The 12,688-nt window shown below is 31.2% G+C and overlaps 1 long non-coding RNA gene across 1 annotated transcript; it reads right to left on the bottom strand.

Moving 5' to 3' along the window:
- Positions 1-6,222: 6,222 nt before the first annotated feature.
- LOC118761488 lies at positions 6,223-11,464 on the bottom strand. Its single transcript, XR_004997419.1, has 3 exons — positions 11,455-11,464; positions 8,000-8,002; positions 6,223-6,316 (listed from the first exon to the last, which is right to left on the bottom strand). It is a non-coding gene; the product is annotated as an uncharacterized LOC118761488 (long non-coding RNA).
- Positions 11,465-12,688: the final 1,224 nt, after the last annotated feature.

Here is a 12,688-nt window from a genome sequence, read left to right as displayed (position 1 = left end):
CTATCTATCTATCTATCTATCTATCTATCTATCTATCTATATATCTATCTATCTATCTATCTATCTATCTATCTATCTATCTATCTATCTATCTATCTATCTATCTATCTATCTATCTATCTATCTATCTATCTATCTATCTATCTATCTATCTATCTGTCTGTCCGTTTATCTATTTATCTATATCTCTGTATATGTATATATATATATATATATATATATATATATATATGTCTGTGTGTGTGCTTGTATATACATGCATATATATAAATATGCACACAAACATGTATATATATATAGAGAGAGAGATAGATAGATAGATACATATACCAACAGATATATACATACACACACATACACACACACATATGCTAACACTCACACAAACACACATATAGACAAGCTTTCACTTTCTCCCTTTAAATAGAGAAATATCTATTTATATATAAATATGACACATCAAGCTGCCGCCCGAAAATGTCGTACAAGACGAGTGACTAAAGCGCCTCCTACCCACACCACACGTACACTCCACACACACACCACTGTATTATCAATAAAGTGGAACTCATCTTGATAGACACATCAAAGAATTGTAATGGTATTTAGAAATACTGGAAATATATTAAAGTACATCCGACCAGACATTGTTGTTTGGGACTACAAATTAATTACATGGTCTGTTGTAGGAATCAGTAATTAATTTGATATCTATATGGCTTTAAACTGTGCAACAAGAGGAATCACAAATCCATCAATCCCTATTAAGAACGTAACAACTTGCACAAAAGTATGTACGAAAATATATTCCCAAATACCAATGTAATATTAACACACCCATACATACGTACATACGTATGCCTCCGCATATATATATATTATATATATATATATGTGAAGGCGCATGGCTCAGTGGTTAGAGCGTCGAGCTTACGATCGTGAGGTTGTGAGCTCGAATCCCGGACCGGGCTGCGTGTTGTGTTCTTGAGCAAAACACTTTATTTCACGTTGCTCCAGTTCACTCAGCTGTAGTAATGAGTTGCGACGTCACTGGTTCCAAGCTGTATCGACCTTTGTCTTTCCCTTGGATAACACTGGTGGCGTGGAGAGGGGAGGCCGGTATGCATGGGCGACTGCTGGTCTTCCATAAACAACCTTGCCCGGACTTGTGTCTAGGAGGGTAACTTTCTAGGTGCAATCCCATGGTCATTCATGACCGAATGGGGTCTTTACCCTTTATATATATATATATATATAAATGTGTGTGTGTGTAGAAAGAGAGAGATGGAGAGAGAGAGATAAATAGGTAGAGAGACAGACAGACAAGCAGACCGACAGACAGACAGACAGACAGACAGATAGATAGATAGATAGATAGATAGATAGATAGATAGATAGATAGATAGATAGATAGATAGATAGATAAATGGATGGATGGATAGATTCAATGATTGGTTTATTGAGTGATCGATAAATAAATAGATAATTCATGAGCCGTTTTTGTATTCCCAACAAAAATTAACTAAAATGAATTAAAACACTACGGAAATAAAAGAAAAAGTTTTAGAAGTCAACATAAGTATTAGCTTTTTAATGTTTTTATTTCTGTATAGAACATTAAAACAAATTCCGACCATAAAATTAACAGATTCATTCAATGTGTTTTGCAATATTTTCAGTGAATTCGACATTTGCATAAATGAAATTCCTGAAAAATCCACTTCGCATAGTAAATCGACCGTGACCAACAAAAATCTAATGTCTGATAGACTCTTAACTCTTTTTAGAGCAACATACAATTGGCCTCGTGTGAACACTTTTGTAGGTTAACAGATCGTTGTATAAAAAGTAATATACAGATTGACAGAGATGAAGACTAGCATACATAAAGGCAGACAAATATAGATATCATATATATATATATATATATATATATATATATATATGCCACACACAAATACGTATATATATACATATATATATATATGCACACACAAATACGTATATATACATATATATATATATATATATATATTTTATTATATATATATATATATATATATATACTATATATGCACACACAAATACGTATATATATACATATATATATATATATGCACACACAAATACGTATATATACATATATATATATATATTATATATATATATATATATACCATAATATATATATATATATTTATATATATATATATAATATATATATATATATTTATATATATATATACATATATATATATATATATATTATATATATATATATATAATATATGATATATATATATTTATATATATATATACATATATAATATAATATATATATATATAATAATATATTATATATAATATATATATATAATATATATATATATATATTATATATATATATATATATTATATATATATATATATATACACACACATATATATTTTGGGATAGATAGATAAATGCTATTTCTAATATAATGAAACTAAAAGGTTAGAATTTAAAGGAGAAAAACAAATGTATATTCGTAAATGTTCTTTAGATAGAGTTAAATAGCGGAGATTAAACATTATGTTACATTTTGTTTCCAACTTATTTTAAATGATTTTTTTTATTTCTTTTAATTTCCAAAATGATGACTAAATTTCTTTGAAGATAGTGTTAAAAAATGCATATGCATGTTTCAATGCACAAGCACAAATTTATAGGCATGCACATAGTGACGGCGAGATCAAGAGAGAGGGGAGGAATAGCTCCTAACCAAGTTGGAGGTTAAGTTACAGACATAGTTATTACAAGAATTATTAAAGCAATTATATATATTACATATGCATTTGTATATGTATTAGGTATGTATATATATATATATATAATTATATACATACATACATATATACATATATATATGCATATATGAGTGCATACAAATATATATACATCCATATAAATATATACACATATATACATATACATAAACACATATATAAATGTATATATATATGTATATATATATGTGTGTGTGTGTATATATATATATACATGTATATTTATTTCTTTCTTTACTGCCCACAAGGGGCTAAACATAGAGGGGACAAACAAGGGCAGACAAAGGGATTAAGTCGATTACATCGACCCCAGAGCGTAACTGGTATTTATTTATCGACCCCGAAAGGATGAAAAGCAAAGTCGACCTCGGAGGAATTTGAACTCAGAACGTAAAGGCAGACGAAATACGGCTACGTATTTCGCTCGGCGTGCTAACGTTTCTGCCAGCTCACCGCCTGATATTATATATATATATATATATAATATATATATATATATATATATATACAAAATGAGGGAAAATGGAGAAACATACCTAAATCAATCATCAACCATCAGATAATACCTAATCAACACTTTATTAAACATTACACAAAAAGCAATGACATTATACATAATATATTACAAATATAACGGACATAGAAATAGAAAGAGAAAATACAATTACATCGTAGCTGACAGCTGTTTCGGCCGTGAAGACAGGTATGTACCATTTAACCTATTATCCATATAAAGCAGGTATAATGAGACATTAACAAGAATGTCTCGCGGCCTCTTCAGAGAATTTAATGTAAGTATGAAAAAAATTTACATATAAATATAAAAATAAAATAAAATAAAAATGTGTGCATAGACACTCATAATTCCAGACATATATATATATACACATTAATACAATATAAACAATATATATCAGTATACATTAACAAACACAATTATTTTCCATATTGAACTCATAGTTCTATAACCAACATCAAGGAAATACATGTACACTCACATTTAAATTTAAAGCAGACATATATATTTAACAGTCCAGTTCATTAAAATGTATAACCACACAAAAAGTCAATAAAATTAATATAATATTAATAATATAATAATAATAAGATAATAATTAATAATAACAACCATGATTGTCCATGTAAAGCAAGCGGACATCCACATATACTCAATAAGTCGATTCATCTGTCCGCTTGATATTGACTTTCCTAGATAGATTCGATTGGCTTATAGTTTTAAATTTGAATCACAATGGAAATTTTACGGTTAGTTAGCCAAGAAGCATACATACGCACACGCACATCCACAGATCATGCGCACATACATACATAGTTATATGTATACACACACACATACACCCACACACATACACACATACATAGCCACATACACAGCCAAATCATAAATAAATAAATAATATAAGAGGTATAATCGCAACTATACACATGGAAAACAGAGGAACCCAACCGATTGCATATACATGCATGCAGACATCAAGCCCCACCAAAACGACACCAGGGCCGTGGTATTAACTAAGTAGATCCACTCACATATTTCCATAAAACAGTAAATGCAAACATACATATAATTATATCCAGATAGAGAATGTAATTTTTCATAAGGTACATAATTCATATGACACCGTATTTTTCGTAAACATAGTATTTTATAACTAAAAAGACCGCAAAACTTAACCGCTATATGCTATATTCAAACATTCGCTAAATTATAAAGTATAGAATACCCATTTCCGTTTGACATAAATATATATATATATACTAAGTTAACATCGGTTTATAATAATTAAATTATAAGAGATTAATTGTAAGAAGTCCAAATACGCTAATATTCTAAGATATATAATCAAGATAACTCCTTATAGCATAAACAGATAGCATCCCTACGTAATAAATCCAATGTTATTACAATACTAATATTTTCTATTTAAACCCTTACCAACGAACTATAGAATTACACTCACATCTACACGCCCATATGTATACTCATGTGTAACAACAGACATACACACCATATATTTTCACATATGATGTGCGTGTAAACATTTGTAGTACTTATATTATATAATATATATATTAGATATATATAATATATATAATAGATATATACATACTATATATATATATATTACACATGTATATATATAATATATATATATACATATATATATACATATATATATATATTTATACATATATATATACATACATATATATACATATATATATACATATATAATACTAAATATATAATACATATATATATCTATATATATATATATAATAGTATATATATATATATTATATATATCTATATATATATTGTTACATGAAATATGATATATTGGGTCATCACATAGATAATGCGGTTTTCTCAATTGCATGAACAAAAATCGCCGGGGGCCGTGATAAACTACCAGCATCAACTTGCCATAAAAGCAGGTAGTAATTTTAACTTGCACTTATTCTTAGTGTAAGTTTTGAAGAGTGCAGTTCAATTTTAACAGTTATCTTTTCAAAGCTATAATGGAAGTGACTAAGAACCATATTTGGCATAGTTTGCTTTATGAGTCAAAAATGGCAACATCGCAACGGAAATTGAGAAGAATATTAATGCAGTATTTGGGGAAAGGACAATAAGCGGAAGTCAGAGTCGACAGTAGTTGCAGAAATTCCGAGCCGGAAACTACAGCCTAGAAGACGAGCCTCATCCTGGAATATGTATATGTGTAGAGCACAGCGAGGACGTCCTGCAAACCATGGTGGAATAAAATCCCACTGTAACAGTTGAGGAACTAGCAGAGAAGCTTGGATTTGGTCAATCAATCATTCATCACTAACTGCGTGCCAAGGAAAAAGTCAGCAAATCTGGTCAATTGGTTCGTCTAGTGTTCATGGCTATTTGCGTGACGCGTTTATGATTCATTCGGGTGCAAACTGACCACAGTCCAAAGAAGAACTTATAGGGACCTTCTAACTTCTAAAGTTTGTGAAGTGATAACTTGAGAAAATTATTTTGGAATGCCAAAAGCAGTATATGCTGTGAGGTTTCAATTTATTTCTTAGATCAAACAAACCACTTGTTGGTCTGAAAGAGTAAAAAGTTAATTAAGAACGGGTACCTATTGTTTTCTATTTCGATCGTAGTAATATTTATAGAAATTACGAGCACCAACAACAGGTACAAATAGAATAAGCCGTTGAAAACTGATATAAAAGGTTGTGCGAAATTTCGTCAATAAGATAACTTTAATGACTCAGTGGTTAGAGCGTCGAGCTCACGATCATGAGTGAGTGAGTTCGATTCCCGATCAAGACACTTTATTTCACGTTGCACCAGTTCGTTCATCTGTAAAATTGAACTGCGACGCCAAGCTGTATCGGCCTTTGCCTTTCCCTTGGATAACATTTGTGGCGTGGAGAGGGGAGGGTGGTATGTATGAACGATTGCCGGTCTACCATAAACAACCTGGATCGGACTTGTGCTTCAGGGGTAGCTTTCTAGGTGCAATCATTGGGTCATTCATGTCTTTACCATATAGTCCGTATACCATATAGGTTGTAACGACGAGAGTTCCTATCAGCGGAACAGCTTGCTCGTAAAATTAATGTGCACTACAGACACGTGTGCCCTTAACTTAGTTTTCAGGGAGATTCAGTATGACACAGAATGTGTTAAGCCTGGCTCTTTGAAATTCAGTTAATTCTCATTTTTGCCAGCTGAGTAGACTGGAGCAACGTGAAATGAGGCTTCTTGCTCAAAGACACGACGCACCACCAGGAATTGAACTTACGGCGTTACTATCATGAGCCGATTAACCTAACCACTACGCTACGTATCTTTACACACACACACACACACACACACACACACACACACACACACACAACACACACATGCATACATATATGTATGTAATTATGTTTTGTATGCATAAACAAAGAAAACAACTAACTTAAGTCTCTTTTCTGCTGTTTCAGACGCATTCACTTTTGATGAATAAACCAATTACATCATGAAAAGAAAAACAACTTTTACAGGTGAATAAAAAACTTGAAATTTAATATTTAAAATTTGATTCAGAAAACACATCATGGTACGGAAAATGTGTTGACAAATATAGCAACAACAAATATATATATATATATATATGTATGTTTGTGTGTGTATGTATATATATATGTATATATATATATCTGTATATATATATGTGTGTGTGTGTGTGTGCGTGTGCGCGTGTGTGTGTGTATGTATGTGTGTGTATGTGCATAATTTAAGAAATATAAACAAAAGAATTTTCATAATGATATGATGCTGTAATTCCACTAATAATATTACGCTCAAATATCATTTAATATTTCTTGTTACATTTGTTATAAATATTGTAAAGTATGTATATTCCTAAGAAAATTTCAAAAATGCTTATTCGAATATCTTTAATTTAATTTTATATATAATAATAACCGATATAAATTTTATTGGTTGATTTATTGGTTGGGTGAGTTTTTCAATTATTGCATATACCTTACAGAGAGGGAGAGAGAGAGAGCGAGAGAGAGAGAGAGAGAGCGAGAGAGAGAGAGAGAGAGAGAGAGAGTGCATACTGGAAATGTTGATGTAAGCGCTGTAGAATGATTGCCTGCAGAAGGCTTCGCGGTATGCAGTAAATAAACGCATGCTAGACATTCACAATGAGAGAGTTAAGAGAGAAGGAAAGTATGAGGAAGATGAAAAGAAAGAAAGGGATCATGAGAGGAGGTATACAAATGAGAAACGTTTTTAATTTAATTTTTTTTAAAGATTAATACTGGTTTCAATTTTTGACTCGAGGCCAGCAATTTCGGATATCTAATTCAATTAAATCAACGCCAGTTCTCAACTGGTACTTTTTTATCGACCCAGATGACTAAGTCAATCTCCACGGCAGTTGAACTTAGAACATGAAGACGGAGGAAATACCGCTAAGCATGTTTGCCTGGCATGCTAACGAGCCTGCCAGTTTGCTGCCTCATATTTAGATAAACATTAAAAGCATTTTAGAGCAAATAGTTTTCTTTTGTAAATTAATATTTGTTTTCTCATTTGGTATAAGCTCCAAGAAATTTCATAAAATGCTAATTATAATTATGGTATTGAGGGTATATATACTACTTTCTTTCTCTTCATATTCCTCATCGTTATTATCTTCTGTCGGCATATTTTTCAGGTCTCTCAACTCTCTCTCAATGCGAGTGTCTGGGATTCCTTTATCCACTACATGCCACGATGCCTATTACCCATGGTAACAAAAGTGTAATTGCAAAGTTGCTATTTAATGTTATTCATAGCATCAAATATTTCATCCAGCAGTTAACAGGATTTCTGCATTAATATCATAGCTTTTTTAAACAGAAATTCATTAAAAAATTTCAATGATATGTCATACAGGACACCCCACCTCTAAATCTTATTTCACGGGTTAAACTTTAAATTATTTACCTTCTTAATTTCAGTTACATGGAAGAATAGAAACTACTATAATTGCATTTGAAATTCTAATGGTACAAAAAAATTTAATTTTTGTTAAGATATCGTATATCATTAATTATGCAAAAATTATCATAAGTTTTAAAATATTTGCAGTTTTATTTTTCTGAAAAGTGTGTCATAAAGTAGGAATTCTAATATCTCATTTTGCTGCCATAAAATTAAAATTCTTGCTAGAAAATCGTAAGATAAAAGATCGTAAAACGAGGTTTCTTCGAGACAACATATTTTCGATAATTTCAGGTTACGTATCAATTTTGTATTTTAATAGATTTTCTCATATATCATTCAAATATGTATGCATAATATTATATATTTTTTATTTCATCTTTATCCAGTCATTCTTTTTGCCTATTCTACTTATTTTTATATTATTATCATTATAAATGGAGGCATGGATGCATGGTTGCTTCGATCCTATTCATTCACTTGGTTCAGCCTGGTATGTTCTTTGTATTCGAGTCTGTGCAGATTAAAGCCTTATGATGGACGGATAGACGGAAACTGTAAAACAATTTCGTATATATATATGATATATATATATATATATGTATATATATTATATATATAATTTATATATATATATATAGTATAATATATATATGCAGTGCTCCAGCATGACTGCGGTTAAAATGACTGAAGCAAGTAGAAGAATATATATGTATATATATATGTATATATATATATATATATATATATATATATATAATATATATATATATATAATATAATATATATATATATATATATATATATATATGTATATACATACGTATATTCTTTTACTTGCTTCAGTCATTTGTCTGCGGTCATACTGGAACACCGCATCGGTGTTGATCTTTTTACGTCGGCAAGTATAGCGTTAGAAGGAGGTCAACCTTTTAAAAAATAATATGATTGCTGGGGTCAATTTTCGATGAAAAACCAACAACGCGATGTTGTAGCATGGCCGCAGTCCAATGAAAATGCAAAGTATATGCGTGTGTGTTTGTGTGTGTGTGTGTGTGTGTGTAAACAGAAAAGTTACGTATTAAATGTAACCAGAAATAAATAAATAAATACAGTGACAAACGATCCCATAACACGAAATATATTTTAAATCTACAGTTACATTCTGTATTCACATCAAACATCGTGCAATGTAACAACAACAACAACTACTACAACAAAAGCAGCAACAACAACAACAACAAAAACACCTTATATATGTATCAGTACAAAAAAAAAAAAAAGAGAAATAAAAAGACAGGAAAAGACAGAAACGGGGAAACCAAACACGACAGGAAAGATGGCGGAAGATTTTACTTTATTGTCGAAATACCCCGAGAGGTATCGCTGTATTACTGTATATTTTACTTTAAGTTTTTTTTAAATTTTATTTGTATTTATTTGTTATATTTGTGTATTTCTTTTTATTGTTTTTTTTTTGTTTACTTTTCTATTTTATTGGGTAATTGTCAGCAATTATATATTTACATATATTCTGTCATTGTCATTCCTGAGCTATCAGTGTCTGGGAACAGAATGAATCTTCGTTTACGTGACTAAATAAATGATACGTTATCTGTATAAGTATTAGTATATACCTACACATGCATACGTATAGATATGTGTCTACGCAGGCAGTCCCTCTCTGTCTGTTTATGTATGTATGTATGTATGCATGTATGTATGTATGTATATATATATATATATATATGTATATATGTATATATATATGTATATATATATATATACACACATTATATATAATATATATATACATATATATCTACAATACATATATATATACACCTATTATATACATATATCATATATATATATATATACATATATATATATACTATATATATATGTATGCATATATTGTGCATACACATATAGACCACTCACACACTTTTGGGTAGAAATAATTGTTTTTGTATGTGATTGTGCATAAATAGGAGAGTATAAATATATGTTTACAGAGCATAGATGAGAAATACACACACTCACTTAAACGTATATACATACATAAATAGCAACACTCACACACACACAAACACAAACACACACAAACACACACACACACACACAACACGCACACACACACACATATATATATATGCAACCATAGGCATGCAAATAAGAGCATATATTTTTTTATTTTTATCTACATATTTATACATCCCAAGAAAATTGTTTGTATATCCACATACATTTGTTTACACTCATACACACTCGCATTCCGATTTACATATATAAATATAACGGAACGTAAATGCTTGCCTTTCTATCTACACATGTATATATACATACGCAAATAGCCTAGGCGATATACGTATCATACGCTTTGTGTATATGTCTTAGATTTTAGTTGCGCTGATGAAGCCTATTGAGAAAGAAACATATGCGATTGTGTTTCTCTAACATCAACCACTCTTTTTCCTTAATTGATTTGATTCCTGAGATTGTCTACCTTTGTTATACGGAGCTAGCTTCAATTTCGTATTTGAGACTGATTCTATACAGCCCGAGAATATCTTAATGAGTCAAGAATTAATGTTATAACATATTTCATTTATCTATATTCATATCTCTGTCTCTGTCTCTGGCTTCCTTTATATATATATGTTGTGTATGTGTGTGTGTGTGTGTGTGTGTTGTGGTGTGCATTACATACAGTCATACGCGTGGTTGTATGCTAAGAAGCTTGCTTCGCAGCCTCATGGTTCCGGGTTCATTCCCACTGAGTGGAACCTTGCACTTGTCTTCTTCTATAGCCTCGGGCTGTACAAACGTTTGTATAGATATTCCCAGTATGGCCGAAGTCTAATGATTCAAACGAGTAAAGGAAAGTATTATATATATATATATATATATATTATATATATATATATATATGTGTGGTGGTGTGTGTGTGTGTGTGGTGTGTGTGTGTGTGTGTGTGTGTGTGTGTGTGGTGGTGTGTGGCATAGTGTGTGTGTGCATAGTGTTAATTATTATTAGGAGATAGATTTCGTACTCTTTTATTCTTTTCATTGCTTCACTCATTTGACTGTGGCCATGTTGGAGCACCGCCTTTAGTCGAGCAAATCGACTCCAGGACTTGTTCTTCGTAAGCCTAGTGCTTATTTCTATCGGTCTCTTTAGCCAAACCGCTAAGTTACGGGGACGTAAGCACACCGGCATCGGTTGTCAAGTGATGTTGGTGGGGGGGACAGACACAGATACACCAACATATACACACACATACATATATATGTATATATATAAATATATATATATATATTTATTTATTCATTTATATATATGACGGGCTTCTTTCAGTTTCCGTCGACCAAATCTACTCAAAAGGCTTTGGTCGGTCCGAGGCTATAGTAGAAGACACTTGCCCAAGTTTCCACGCAGTGGGACTGAACACGGAACCATGTGGTTCGTAAGCAAGCTACTTACCACACAGTCACTCCCACGGCTTTTATTATGCATCGATCAGTTTAATTCACTTCAGCCTAAACTGTGCCGGTGCTCCACTCAACATTTAGGCACACTCATCAAATTATACTTTTTTGTCTAAATTATTATTATATATATATATATATATATATATATACATATGTTTTTTTCCTTGTTTTCTTCTGTGTATCTTTCTGTCGAAGAGCGTAGGCTCGAAACGTAAAATACTTTTTCTATTTCTATCCCTGAGCGCTATACTAATACATTACTCCACCTGCCTTCGTCTTTTGTTTATTTTCGTAAACTTTCCCGTTATATATATATATATTATATATATATATATATATATAATATATATATATATGTATATATCATTTCACACACACAAAAAAAAGCGTTGGTGGCAGGCGTGCACCAACAACTCAGTCCCTTATCTCCTCCGCAGTAACCCTTCAGCTTTTGATACTCTACACGTGTAAACACATACACACACAAAACCACAGATACGGGCGTGTGGTTAATAAGTGCATTTTGCAGCAGTGAGTCAAAACCAGGCTCTCGGTCAGTCATGAGGTCATGAAATATCTGTTTCAAATTCCACTTTATCTTATCCTGGATGAGTGTTTATTTTCTCTCTCTCTTTTTATCATAGCTACGAGTCGATTGATATGTCTTGGATGAAAATACGTAATTGAAAACTATGTAGAATCCATTTCGTCAATCTTTACAAGTAATTTACAAACCCAGCCTTATCTACAGAACCATGGTGGTTCTGCAGATTGGAGTAAAAGCACACGAATTTGGGAATACTTAGTGACATGCATACTGGTTCGATCAGTAGATAATCCAGATGATCAAAGTGAGATAATCATCGCCAAA

Source organism: Octopus sinensis, unplaced genomic scaffold (assembly GCF_006345805.1).
Source record: "Octopus sinensis unplaced genomic scaffold, ASM634580v1 Contig14064, whole genome shotgun sequence".
In the NCBI taxonomy this organism is placed as follows: domain Eukaryota; kingdom Metazoa; phylum Mollusca; class Cephalopoda; order Octopoda; family Octopodidae; genus Octopus; species Octopus sinensis.
Note: the sequence above shows the minus strand (reverse complement) of the source record. Positions and strands in the feature narration are given on the sequence as shown.